The sequence below is a fragment of the Felis catus genome, chromosome X (assembly GCF_018350175.1).
Source record: "Felis catus isolate Fca126 chromosome X, F.catus_Fca126_mat1.0, whole genome shotgun sequence".
Classification (NCBI taxonomy): domain Eukaryota; kingdom Metazoa; phylum Chordata; class Mammalia; order Carnivora; family Felidae; genus Felis; species Felis catus.
The window spans coordinates 1205001-1219337 of record NC_058386.1 but is presented as its reverse complement, the minus strand read 5'-3'; the positions used below and the strand labels follow the sequence as shown (position 1 = coordinate 1219337).

General features: G+C 44.3%; 1 protein-coding gene across 3 annotated transcripts in view; it reads left to right on the top strand.

The window, feature by feature from the left end:
* The window catches only part of DHRSX (dehydrogenase/reductase X-linked), a 221320-nt gene extending 217174 nt beyond the window's left edge, over nucleotides 1-4146 (top strand). For all 3 annotated transcript variants that reach the window (XM_045051165.1, XR_006593306.1, XR_006593307.1), the window contains one exon: nucleotides 3320-4146. The gene's annotated coding sequence lies outside the window, so the exon portion shown is untranslated. The remainder of the gene's footprint in view (nucleotides 1-3319) is intronic.
* Nucleotides 4147-14337: the final 10191 nt, after the last annotated feature.

Sequence of the window (14337 nt, the reverse complement as noted above, 5' to 3'; positions counted from 1 at the left end):
AGGAGGGTGACCAGATGTCCATTGCATGAAGGATGAGGCAGCTGAGCATTTTATACCTGGGCTCTGTACCCTTCTAACTGCCCATTTCCCAGGAACTGTAGGGTAGAAACTCACCAGAGCTAGTCAGGGTAGAACTTTCCAAGTCAGTGGCCCAGCCGGGAGAAAGGAAACCAGGATGTGTTATTTCTTCCTGACGCCCACACTACAAGTCTGTTTCCACTTTGGCAGGAACCAGAAAGATCCCATATGGACAGAAAACAGGGAAAGGAGGACATGTTAGCCAAGGGCACGACACCGGGTGGTAGAGTGTCCCCTCAAAATTCACATGCACTCAGAGCCTCGAAAGAGGGTGTTATTTGGAAACAGGATCTTTGTGCACGTAATTAGTCAGGTTGATATCCTACAAGGTTGGATCCAATAGGACTAGTGTCCTTATAAGAAGACCATGTGAAGACACAAGGCGGAGGTTGAAGAGATACATCCACAAGCCAAGAGTGGCCAACGATTCCTGGGAAACCACTGAGTCCCGAAACAGATTGTTCTTCAGGGAATCCATACGGAACCCTCCCTGCTGACAGCTCGACCTCGGATTTCTAGCCTCCAGAACTGAGAGAATACGTTTCTCCTGCTCAAAGAGCCCCATTGGTATTTTGTCATGGCAGTTGTCGGAAACAAATCTATGTCTTAACATATGTCTCCACGTCCCCTCCAGCTGGGGTCTGCTGGTGACGAATCATCCTCCTGTCCATTCACGTCTGTCCTAGGTCTTGTCCTCACCCGAGTCTGGTTATCATACGAGAAGCAAGGACCTTCTGGTTGCCAAGACACCAATACAATTATTTTAATAGGTTTAGACGGACTTAATTGGACAAAAGGTGGGCTGAATGCTTGAGGAGTTCACTGTAAGTCTGCATGACCAATATTATTGATGAGAAAGGAAGCTTCTGCAGAAACAAAGAGGAGTTCCTTAAAAGAAAGGCAGAAGTCCCTCACGTTTCGTATGTTAGCTCAGGCTGCAGTAACAGCATACCGTAGACGGGGGGTGTGGGGAGGGATGGCTTAAGCACAAATTTATTTTCTTGCTGCTCTGGAGGCTGCAAGGGTGAGACCCCGGTGTCAGCACAGTCAGATTCTGGGGAGGATTGTCTTCCTGGCTTGTGCATTTTCACATGGCAGAAGGAATGAGTTCATCTCTTCTTACAAGGACAGTAAACCCACCCTCGTCTGACCCTAATCACCTCCCAAAGACCCCACCTCTGAACCTCATCCCACTGGGGGAGTAGGGCTTCCCCATGTGAACTCTGGGGGACACAATTCACTCCATGTACTCAGCCTTCCCCATTGTCATAAACAGCATCATCCAGATGCTCAAACCAGAATCCCGAGCGCATGCCTGACTCTTACATCCCCTTCTCCCCCACATTCGGAACACTTTCAGGCTTTGTCCATTCTCTCCAAAGCAAGTACTTCCAGTCTGCCCCATTTTCTCCATCATGGTGGCCACCAGCCAGGACCCAACAACCACCACCATCTTGGACCATGGTCACGCTTGACTACATGCTCTCACTTGCCCTTTCCTATCGTTCTCCAAGCATTGATGCAGAGGCAGCCGCCATGACACCATCCATCCAGAGCCACTCACATGCCACGGGCTGTCGACGACTGCCTGGCACCCCAGCACCTCCTCCAAGACCACGTACTCTCATGCCTCAACCCCTCCATTTCTCCCTCCCATCCCACCTGCCCTCCCCACGTCAGGCACACCAACCTTCCCTCAGGTCTCTGAACCCACTCAGTCCTTCCTGCCTTCCCATAGATGGAGCAGAAGAAATAATTATAGAAATGATTAGAAGACAAACGTTGTCAGCCGAAGGAATCATGGGGAAAAAAAATGGTGACGTCAGAGGTCTCACTGAAAACGTAAAACAGACCCGATCCTAGACACGGGCAGATGTGTCAAACCAGATAAAATAAAGAAAACTCTCCAAGGGTTTACGGGGAATGAAAATAACAGAAGGGTCCAGCTGGTCTGGTTTCTTTTCATCTTGGACATAAGAAATGGCAGAGTGCTATTGGATTTTCCCGGCAGTAATGGGGGGGAATTCGTGATTAAGAATTCCACAGGGGAGCGCCTGGGGACTCAGTCAGTTAAGCATCCAACTTCGGCTCAGGTCATGATCTCACAGTTGGTGGGTTCGAGCCCCACATCGGGCTCTGTGCTGACAGCTCAGAGCCTGCAGCCTGCTTCGGATTCTGGGTCTCCCTCTCTCTCTGTTCCTCCCCCACTCATGCTCTGTCTCTCTCTCTCCTTCAAAAATAAATAAAAACATTAAAAAAAAAAATTCCACAGGTTGGGGCACCGACCGGCTCAGTGGTTAAACATCCGACTTCGGCTCAAGTCACGATCTCACGGTTCATGGGTCCCAGCCCCGTGTCGGGCTCTGTGCTGACAGCTCGGAGCCTGGAGCCTGCTTCCCATTCTGTGTCTCCCTCTCTCTCTGCCTCTCCCCTGCTCACACTCTGTCCCTGTCCCTGTCAAAAATAAATAAACATTAAAAATAAATTAGAAAAAAGAATTCCATGGGGAAGACCATAGGGGAATGAGCTCTTTGTCCCCCAAATACCGTGGCAATAATTTCAAATACAGTCCACTCAGACCATGGCTTTTCTCTCAGTAATTCTGCAGTGTTCTAGTCATGCTCTGTACAGGGAACCGCTCTAGGGAATCCTGCAGTGAAACCGTCTATCCCCTAAATCAAACAATTTTTGTCACGGCTGACTATTTGCATCAGGAGCACTCAGAACATGAAAAGAGGGTTCCATTCTTAATCCGCACTTCAAAAAAATAAAATAAAATAAAATAAAACCATCAAAAACCTAAGGCAAAACAGATTATGATGTGCAAATGCCTTGCTAAAATCAGGGTGCAGAGAACGTATCCGTGCCCTCACATCTCTCAAGCCAAGGAACAGGAAAAAAGTACCCTTAATAGGATTTTTTTGGACTATGACCACATAATTTGCATTTTCCTCTCCAAGGGACAAAACCAGAATTGGCTGATTTTCATTGGTTCAGTACTTTTCTCTGTAGATTAGTGCCCCTTAAAGAAGGGGGAACATCCTCCTACATTAATATTTAGAATTGAAAACCTTTTTAAGAATTTAAGTATTTTCTACAATCCCCTCAAATATCATATGCTACCAAAAAAAAAAAAAAAACACGTCACATTTGTTTGGGAAAGACACCCGTACCAGGCAGGGTATTTTAAGAACCTGGGCACCCATGACTGTGCTGATATGGGTCTTTTTTATAATTTCAGAAACTCAAGATGCTCCTTTCACTTGAGGGAGGATCCCGTCTAACGCCTTGGATGTGAGTTGGCGCGAACCAAACCCGCACAGAACAATCCCCGTGCCCTCTGTGCTCAAGGAGACCCGGAGAACCTGGTAAGCGTGGGCTGAGTGCAGGTGAGTGTGCCCGTGGCCTCTGTGTGCTCGCCATGCACCATCAATGAGTCACAGATCAAATAAAACCTGTGCATCGACTCCCTCTGTCTCCACCAGAGCCCTGGCCAGGAAGATGCTTTTATGGCCATTGTTTTCTTAATGACAACATCAAGGCTGATGATAAGTATATTAGCTATTATTTAGATATATTGTATATTTTCATATATTACGCATGACCTCATGTGCAAGGGCTTGGATACACGTACAGACAGCGTCAGAGGCGGGCAGAAGACAGAACTGGTATTCACAACATGCTCGTGAGCTGTCGGAAAACCCACACGGCTCAGAATTGTGGAATCGGAAGGACCTTCCTTCCAGGCAGGAAACTGCTTTGCCCGGAATTGTTGTTGGCTTCTCCCTGCAAGTGGCCGTGGCTCTCACAGCCCTGGTGTCTGCGTCCCAGATTTCCCCCGAGAACTCAGAGTCTAGGGCTTGGTCAGTACACCACATCACAGCAGAAGTCCCCTAGGGGTCGGCTGTGCTAACGTCACGCACTGTGTCCCCGACCAAACGCCCACAGGGCTGCCCTCAGCCCCCTCGGACACAGCAGGTGGTCACATGGCATGCTCCGCATTCGAATCTCCGTATCCTCTGTGCATTGACAGGCAGAGGACGTATAAAGAATAAAAAGGCACTTTCCCAAAAAAAAAAAAAAAAAAAGCAAACTGGTGGCATTCTTCTTGTCCTCAAAGGGGTCTCCCACGTGGATGTTTGACCGTGAGGTCCGTGCATGTCCCAGGGGACATGATACAGGAAACAAACAAAAGCACCTTCACAATTAGGGATAAGGTCTGTTTGTACGTGTGCACCTGCTGCAGGAAACACATCCGGAATTTTTGTTCGCTGTGAAAGATCTTTGCACCAACGGTTGTCAGGAACCCTGGAGAACAGGAGGCATGTGGCCGCCCCACGCCCTCTCCAGAGGCAAAGACAGACTCGTTCGAAAGCTCATCTGACTCAGACTGTCGTCCAGACGGGACCTCCGTGCACCTTCGAGTTTCCCTTCTTCAAACCCGGACGGGCCTGGCGGGCGCAGGGAGGGGGCCCCGGACACGCGTGCAACCTGGGATGAGCGGTGGGGACCGGGCTGCTGCTCACGTCCGACCCCCCCTTCGCAGCCGAGCAGGGACCTCTCTGCATCAGGAAGACGTGAGACGCGTGCAGGCAGCTGGTCTGACCCGGGAGGCTCTGCGGGGACCTCCGCGCTCAGGCTGAGAAACCAAAGTCTGGGCGGCGCGGTGACGTGTTTGGGGAACCGGAGCGCGTCTGAGCTCTCGCGCCTCCAATTGTGTCTCCACGACTGCGGGCCTTGCACGCATGCACCTGCCTCAGCCTGGAGCGCTCCGCTCATACGTGTGCTCGGCCCAGACACACACACACACACACACACACACGCACACACACACACACACGCACACACACACACACGCACACACCCCTATGTACTTTACAAACTGCTAAACACACATAACCCACCACAACGTAGTTTGGAATATCTCCCCCGGACAGGTGCCATCAGAAAGTTTGTTCTCTTTTGGTCAAACATAGTGGCAGAGAGGACTTTGTTTTCTTACTATGTCAAATGCTTTCTTATTTACTTATTATATATGTTATTATATATATCACGATATTTATTATATATTTACTATATATTATACATTATCGTATGTAATAAATGCATAGTAAAGTAAATATATATCACATATATAATATAGTATATAATTATATATGTACAATTATATGTAACAAATGTATTATATATAATTATATGCATGATTATGCACATAATAAAAAAATCTTAAATATATATCACCTATATTAATAATACATAATACATGATAATAAATCCATTTATTTATTATATATAATTATATATAACATTATTACATTTATAGTTATATATAATAAATCGATCTATATATAGTGATATATATAATATGTATGTAATTATATATAATTATATATGTATATATTTTTATATGTATATAAATTATATGTATATATTATATGTATGATTATGCATAAAATAAATTATATATAATTTATTGTATATATATAATTATACATACATATAATTATATATAATATATTTTATATATATTTTATATTATATATTATATTTTATATATATAAATTTTATATTTTATATATTTTATTATTTTTTATATTTTTATTATTTCTATTTTATTTTATTTTTTTAATCTTTTTTTAATGTTTATTTATTTTTGAGATGGAGAGAGACAGAGCATGAACAGGGGAGGGGCAGAGAGAGAGGGAGACACAGAATCCGAAACAGGCTCCAGGCTCCGAGCTGTCAGCACAGAGCCCGACACGGGGCTCGAACTCACGGACCGTGAGATCATGACCTGAGTCGAAGTCAGACGCTTAACCGACCAAGCCACCCAAGCGCCCCTATTTATATTTTATATAGAAGATATTTAATTATATATATATTTATATATAAAATATTTAATTATATATATTTATATATATACATTATATATAATTATATGTATGATTATATATATATATACAATTATATGTATGATTATGCATATAATAAACAAATCTTAAAATAGATATCATGTATATAATATATAAGTATATAATAAATAGATTTATTATATATAATTATTATATATAACATTATAATTATATATAATAAATCTATTATATCCTTCTATAATACTTCTATAATACTTGTTTAACATTATATTATAATTATATATAACAAATATATTTATTATATACTTATATAATGTTATATATAATTGTATATAATAAATCCATTTATCATATGTAATTATATGTATGATTATGCATATAATAAATATATACATATATAATATATAAATCCATAATAAATACATTGTATATTATATATATATAATAGTCACTTATGCTTGCAAATCCCCCAAAGAGGTAGATTCTTGCCTTCCGAAGCGTTTTGAACGTACCCCTTCTCTTCCTTTACCTCCGGCCACCTGACCACATCCACCTGAGTTGTGAGAAACATGTTTTATTACAGTTCTATGTATTTTTTCCCTACCTGCGTGGGCTCGTGAATCGCGCCAGGATTTCTTCTGCTCTCATATGTGTGTGTCTCTGTGTGTGCTTTAATTTTGGAAAAGAGAATTCCCCACGAATGGATGCTTAATTTTGCAATCATAGAATTAAATCCAAGGTGTTTTGAACCCCGTCGAAGGCTCTGACTGGGATCCTGCGGCCGGGAGGTGCTTTCCTGACGGAGACAAGATGGCCAAGCACACGGCTCAGGACGAGCAGAAAGGGTCCAGCCCCCGGGGTGGCGCAGGGAAGCGGAGGGGGCAGGGCGTCCACCCGCAGCCCAGGCCCAGGAAGTTGCACGTGCAGCCCAGGTGACTCTCTGTAGGGACTGACAAAGGCAGAGGCAGGGGAGGGGCACAGGTGGCAGGTGGGAGGCACGGAGCGGGGATTCTCCAGGTAGCTAACTACCCATGGCAAGCACTCATCACACAGAGTCACAGTTGTAAAGTTTCTCGGAGACACCCTGACCTCGACTACCTATCACTCTCTCGGTTGTCCTGAGCCCGACCCTAAGGAGGCTCAGCCCTTGCATTCGTCAGGGCGCTCCAGGGAAACAGAACGGACAGGATGGGTATATGTATACAGAAATGTTAATCTCATGCAAAACCAAACAAAAACAGACAACAGCAATGAAAAAAAAACAACCTTCGCAGAAACCTCCAGATCCTATTTGGCCCACATCTCCGGGCACCAAGTTGACACGTGAAATGGACGATCCCAGAGCAGGAGCAGGCTCCATAAAGTCCCAAACAGAAAATGTATGGCTGTGCTTGCACAGAAGCAGGGGCTACGCCCCATTAACCAAACATTACTCGCCAAGCAAAATATGTGAATTCACAAAACTCCCACACCTTCCTGCCTCGTGGGCCTGGCTCAGAGACACAAACTCAAAGGTACAAACTTCAAAGGTACAAACTTCACCGTTCTTTATCCCCATGTACACATCCACAGCCTTCCCCAGAGAGTCTGAAAAATACAATGATGCCTTGGTGTCTTTTGTGTCCAAGGATTTATTCTTTTTCCTCTGTGAATCGCTTTGGCAGAAACAGCAGCATTGCTCACAAGCTCCCAGGTGAGGTCGGTGCTGCAGGTGCGTGGGACACATTCGGGGCATCAGTGGACAGACCTTCACCCTCCAAAGTCCAGGAGGACACAGAACTGGGCTTGAATACGTTTCTTGGTGCCTGGTCTCTATGGGGTCTCCTTTCCTGAGTTTCTGTGAGTCCTTCTGTATCGTCCAAGCAAGGTGTTGCCCCAAACCTGGGAGCTAGCTGTGCGGCAGGATGCGGCCACCCAGCACGTCTCCTGGGTAGTTGTGTAAAACCAGGCGGGAAGCGTGGCTCATCAACCAAACGGCCCGTGCTGTGCACGTCTGCCTTATATTTCTGCCTGTGCAGAACTATTTCAACACGTTAGTCTGGACGAGGGCGGGAAGACAGAAACTGAGAGTGTGCTTGGTTGCACGGGCCCGTGATCACATTTAAAGAAGGTCAAGTGAGAAAATTGGAATTGGGTGTCCTGTGTGGAAAGGTACCTTGGTTCTACGGACCAGGCTATGGCCAGTCGCCCAGCTCTGAGCCCACATAGCTGGTAGCAAGGACCTGAAGATCCCGAAAGTTTGTCCCAGTTTCCATGTATGGAGATTGCACATGATAAGTATAATATCATATAATAATGCACATGATAAGTATATTAGCTATTATTTAGATATATTGTATATTTTCATATATTATGCATGACATAAGATAAACAATATGCATATTATATACAGAATATATAATGTAAACTTTATAAAGTTATATATGCATTGTCTAACATATACTTTACATCTCTATACTATATATAACATGTAGTATCATATGCACAATTATATACAAATATATATATACAATATAGATACATAAATATACATATGTACACATACATATACGTACAAAATATGATTATAATTATAAATTATAATTATATAATTATAAATATATAAATTATTATAAATATATATTATAAATATATAATTATAATTATACATATATAATTATATAATTATAAATATATAAATATAATTATATATAAATAGATATAAATATAATTATAAATATACAAATAATTATATATAATTATACAATTATATTTAATTATATATAATTATAATTATATTTAATTATAAATATAATTGTATAATTATATTTATAAATTATATATAATTTATATAAATTATAAATATAATTATAAATATATAAATTATAAATAAATTATAATATAATTATGTAATTATATATAAATATATAATTTGTACATATATTTAAATATAAATTTATATATAAGTATATAATTTATATATATATTTAAATATAAATATATAATTATATAATATTATATATATATATTTTTTTCAACGTTTATTTATTTTTGGGACAGAGAGACAGAGCATGAACGGGGGAGGGGCAGAGAGAGAGGGAGACACAGAATCGGAAACAGGCTCCAGGCTCCGAGCCATCAGCCCAGAGCCCGACGCGGGGCTCGAACTCACGGACTGCGAGATCGTGACCTGGCTGAAGTCGGACGCTTAACCGACTGTGCCACCCAGGCGCCCCTATATTTATATTTAAATATGTATAATTATATAATTATATAATATTATATAAATATAATATAATTATAAATATGTAAATAAATATATATAATTATATATGCTACATAATATATTTGCATATATACACATTTATATGTACATACAAATATACATAGTTACGTACATATCATAGAATATATACAGGGATAAACATACATACAAATGTATAATTAGATGTTATATAATATAAATATACATATACATATATGTACATATATACATATGTATATGTTATATACATATAAATATATATAATCATATATACATTATATATAATCATATATACATTATATATAATACATGCATTGTATACATTATACATTATATATAATACATACATATTAATATATAATTGTATGTGCATTGTATATATCATATAGTATATACGTTATATATTAAATATAAACATATACATTATATATTATATAAATTTGTTATACATTTTATAAATACAAATATATGTGAAAGTATATATTACATTACATAAGTATATAATCTATACCATAATGCACACATTTATACATAAGTGTATGTATATCCAACCATCCGTCTGTATACACCGTAACTGTCTTCAAAGATGGAAATATCAAGTAAAGAGTGGCATAGCTGAGGGGCGCCTGGGTGGCTCAGTCGGTTAAGCATCCGACTTCGGCTCAGGTCACGATCTCACGGTCCGTGGGATCGAGCCCCGCGTCTGGGTCTGTGCTGATGGCTCAGAGCCTGGATCCTGCTTCCGATTCTGTGTCTCCCTCTCTCTCTGCCCCTCCCCCACATGCACTCTCTCCAAATAAAGAAATAAATAGATAAATGAGCATGACTTTTTAGCTGTTAACTGCTAGGAAGCTGGGGAAAGGGACAGGCTCAGGCTGGTGCCAGCCGGGCCAATACCCACACCGGCTATGCACTGTTCACGCTGAAGGCAGACGGAAGGGCCCTCCTCTCCTGCTTGCTGTGTGTGTCCCCTGGTTGGTGTCCACTCAGTGGTCCTTTTAAATTTTTTTTAACGTTTATTTATTTTTGAGACAGAGAGAGAGCATGAATAGGGGAGGCTCAGAGAGAGAGGGAGACACAGAATCCAAAGCAGGCTCCAGGCTCTGAGCCGTCAGCCCAGAGCCTGACATGGGGCTCGGACTCACGGACTGAGAGATCATGACTTGAGCCGAAGTCGGACGCTTAACCCACTGACCCACCCAGGCGACCCCTCGGGTGTCCTTTGAGAGAAGATGTGAGAAAACATCTCTCCCGGCCCCCTCCCTGCACTACGTCACAGACAAGGTCACGGGTGAGCAGCGGAACAGGCAAGATTATAGAAACATGACGGTAAGTAGGGAATCAGGTCGAGGCCCCTGGGCGGGTTGCAGATACGGCTTCTCCTACCAGAAGGAGGCCACAGTCACCTTATGCATTCACCTGGCGACAGGGGTCCGAGAATGAAGGGTGTGAGCCCATCTGCCTGCACATCAAAGAGGGCACACGGCAGAATCCACTCTGTGACTCCTGAGGACCCCCACGCCTTCTCTTCTCCCCTTCCTTCCTTCCGCCTCTTTGTGAGTTAACTCAGCAAACGTTGATCAATCCGGTGCTTTAAGGGGGCCGGGCACCATTCTGGTTCTAACCCACAAGCCAGGGGAGGTTCTGGCTCAGTGTCCAGCCCAGCAGGACATGCCCATCCCAGTGTCCATCTGGACGAGCGGACAAAAATGAACGAAAAAAGATGCTAATAACTCAGTACAACACACGGTGTGTTTTACAACGTGGTCGTGAGTGCCTCGAGGAAGAGACGTCGCCCTGGTTCCTTAATCTGTCTGGGTTTAAGTCTCCTCACCTGTGCAATGGGACATATACTGTCCTATCTTCCAACGTAAGCCCATCATGGCCGTCACTAATATGGCAACCATCACCATCCAGATGGCCGTCACTAATATGGCAACCATCACCATCAAGATTAGCATCATCATCATTGCCGTGTTGCAAGCCAGGAAACTGAGCCTCGCGGAAGTCCGGCATCACCCAGGGTCACAGAGCTAATCATTAATGCCACCATCATTCATGCCCAGTACATCCCCATACAAAACTCTTCCCCTGTTGCCTACTGGTCATACAACATGTCACAAGCCTTCCTTCAAAGACACGCACAGCTGGCCCTTTCTTCCCTGTCCTCCTTCCCTTCCTCCCATCTGCATCCTGGAATCGGGGAGCATCGTCCTGGACCATGAGGACGGGGACCATCACCAGGCGTGGGGAAGCAGGGAGATGCGAAAAGCCTAGTTTGCGAGGAATCCGTCGCATAGCCAGCATACCAGCCCCGGACCATGTGCCCCGGGGTCACCTTTACTGGAGAGAGAATCAAACTTAGGTCACTGTTTTTAATATGAAATTTATGGTCAAATTGGTTTCCATACAACAGCCAGTGCTCATCCCAACAGGTGCCCTCCTCAATGCCCATGTCCCACCCTCCCCTCCCTCCCACCCCCCACCAGCCCTCAGTTTGTTCTCAGTTTTTAAGAGTCTCTTATGGTTGCCTCCCTCCCTCTCTAACCTTTTTTTTTCCTTCCCCTCCCCCACGGACTTCTGTTAAGTTTCTAACGATCCACATATGAGTGGAAGCATATGTATCTGTCTTTCTCTGCCTGACTTATTTCAGGCAGAGAAAGTAAGGCACTCACTTATTTCACTCATCACACTCTCCATTTCCATCCACGTTGCTACAAAGGGCCATATTTCGTTCTTTCTCACTGCCACGTAGTACTCCATTGTGTATATAAACCACAACTTCTTTATCCATTCATCAGTTGATGGACATTTAGGCTCTTTCCATAATTTGGCTGTTGTTGAAAGTGCTGCTGTAAATATTGGGGTACAAGTGCCCCTATGCATCGGCACTCCTGTATCCCTGGGGTAAATTCCTAGCAGTGCTATTGCTGGGTCATAGGGTAGATCTATTTTTAATTTTTTGAGGAAACTCCACACTGTTTTCCAGAGCGGCTGCACCAGTTTGCTTTCCCACCATTTTTAAGCAGTGCTGTTTTAGGGTTTCCGTGCCTGGCAAAGCTAATTCTGGTGTCGCCATTGAAGCTCTACGTTCCCTGCAGACCACCCCTCATCCCCCCATCCCTGCACACATGTTAAACCCTCCATCCAAACGACTCCGAAGGCAGCTCGGCCATTTCCATAATCTGATTTGCTTTTCCTCCACATTGGAGGGGATAAATGCAGTGACCTTCAAGGACACATCTGAATGAAGACGTATTGCATTCGATGAGCATCACCGCTAAATGAGTTATAAAGGCATTCAGACCATCACCCTGCAAAGCTCTGTGGTAAAGGGATGCCAACCCACCATCACAACCCTCCTGGTGAAGGAGCAGTCAACTCAGAGCCCAGCAGGACATGTTGGCATCTCAGCCTTGCCCTGGTGCCATTGCGTGGTGATTGCATGGGGCACAACCCATCCTAGGAAGGAGATCAATGTCTCGGGGTGTTTTTCTGACCCAAGAAAATACCAGTGGCCGCAGGCAGTGAGGTTCGGGGCTTGAGGGAGGGGATTCTTGACTGCCACTAAGCTGTTGTGCCCACTACTGAGGGCTCAGAATAAATCCCAGGAGTTCTGGGAAAGGACGGGGCTGATCCTGGGTAACTGAGACCCTCAGCAGTACGAGGTTTCTACACAAGCCATCTGGGAAATATGCGGGGCGAGCCAATGGGCCAGGACATACATCTTGGAAAAGCACTAACGCCTGGCTGTGACCTGGTTTCTAACACTGCTGTGAGCAAAACGGGCTCAGCATTCACCAAGAAACATCTGGGTTTTTCATGGCCAACATTTAAATTATTCTTGCAAAGAGCAAGGATTTAATCCAGTTCAAAGAAAATGGGAACAGGGGTAAGTATTTCATAAGAGGACACTGAAAAATTCCAGAAGGCTGGGGGCCCTCCGGAGGGCTCAGTCGGTTGAGCGTCCGACTTTGGCTCAGGTCATGATCTCGCGGTCCGTGAGTTCGAGCCCCACGTCAGGCTCTGTGCTGACCGCTCAGAACCTGGAGCCTGCTTCTGATTCTGTGTCTCCCTCTCTCTCTGCCCTTCCCCAGCTCATGCTCTGTCTCTCTGTCCCAATTCCAAGAAAATGTATGCAACTCATGAAATATCACTTTCAATATAATCTCACTATTTAACATCACCACTCTATCACCAGTCAGTGGCCCTTGGTCTGTCAGCACCTCCGGGCTTGCAAAATCGCACAGAACGTAAAGACGTGCGTATCCATCAGTGTGGCTGCTGTAACAACACACTCCTGCTCAAACAGCAGGAATTGACTTATCGCGGTCCTGGAGCCTGAAAATGTGAGATCAAGCACTTGGCACCTTTGGTTTCCTTCCGGGCTTGCGGATGGCCGCGTCCTTGCCGCGTGGTAGATTTGTGTCATTTCTTGCCACGAGGCTGGTGGTACATTGTGAATTGAACCCATTGTGAATTTTCAACCCATTGAAAATTCATAGGGAGCCCCAGGGTGCTGAGGAGGGGGGTTGGCTGGCACCCTAACTGAAATGACCCCTTCTGGAGATTTGATGAACGGGACAGATTAGAAGGAGAGGAAGCTTTCGGGGGAACCTGTGTAGTTTTTTGATACTTTAATTTGCATGACTCCGCTGGGTGCACCTGCACAGGAGACTGTCAGCTCCCTGAAGGCAGGACTCAGGTCTATTTGTGCACCTTCTTACGTCCACCTCTTGGCCCCCCACCCCTCCCTCCGGCGTGATCAGGTGCTCTGTGAAAGCCTGCTGGCGGGAGGTGGAAACGTCAGGTCAGCTGGGAATCCGTGCCTGTGTCACGTTCCCCTCCCATTGCCAGCAGCACGGCGTCCCAGGATGCACGGACCCTGATGCATGCCGGTCCCATTTCCAGGGACATGAAAAGCCGCCTACGTATCGATGATCGTCTAACACGGTTGGATCCACAGCCCCTTTGTGCCCATAAAGCAGGTGCGTGAGCCTAAACACTCAGAGTGTGGTTTGCCTTCATTTCCGCGGGTGATACACCAGGTACAGCTCCTTCATCCTGAGTTCAGGCAGCTTCCCGAACTGCCTCTTCTGGTCACCTTTGGCACTCCTTCATCTACCCAGCCAAGCACTCGAT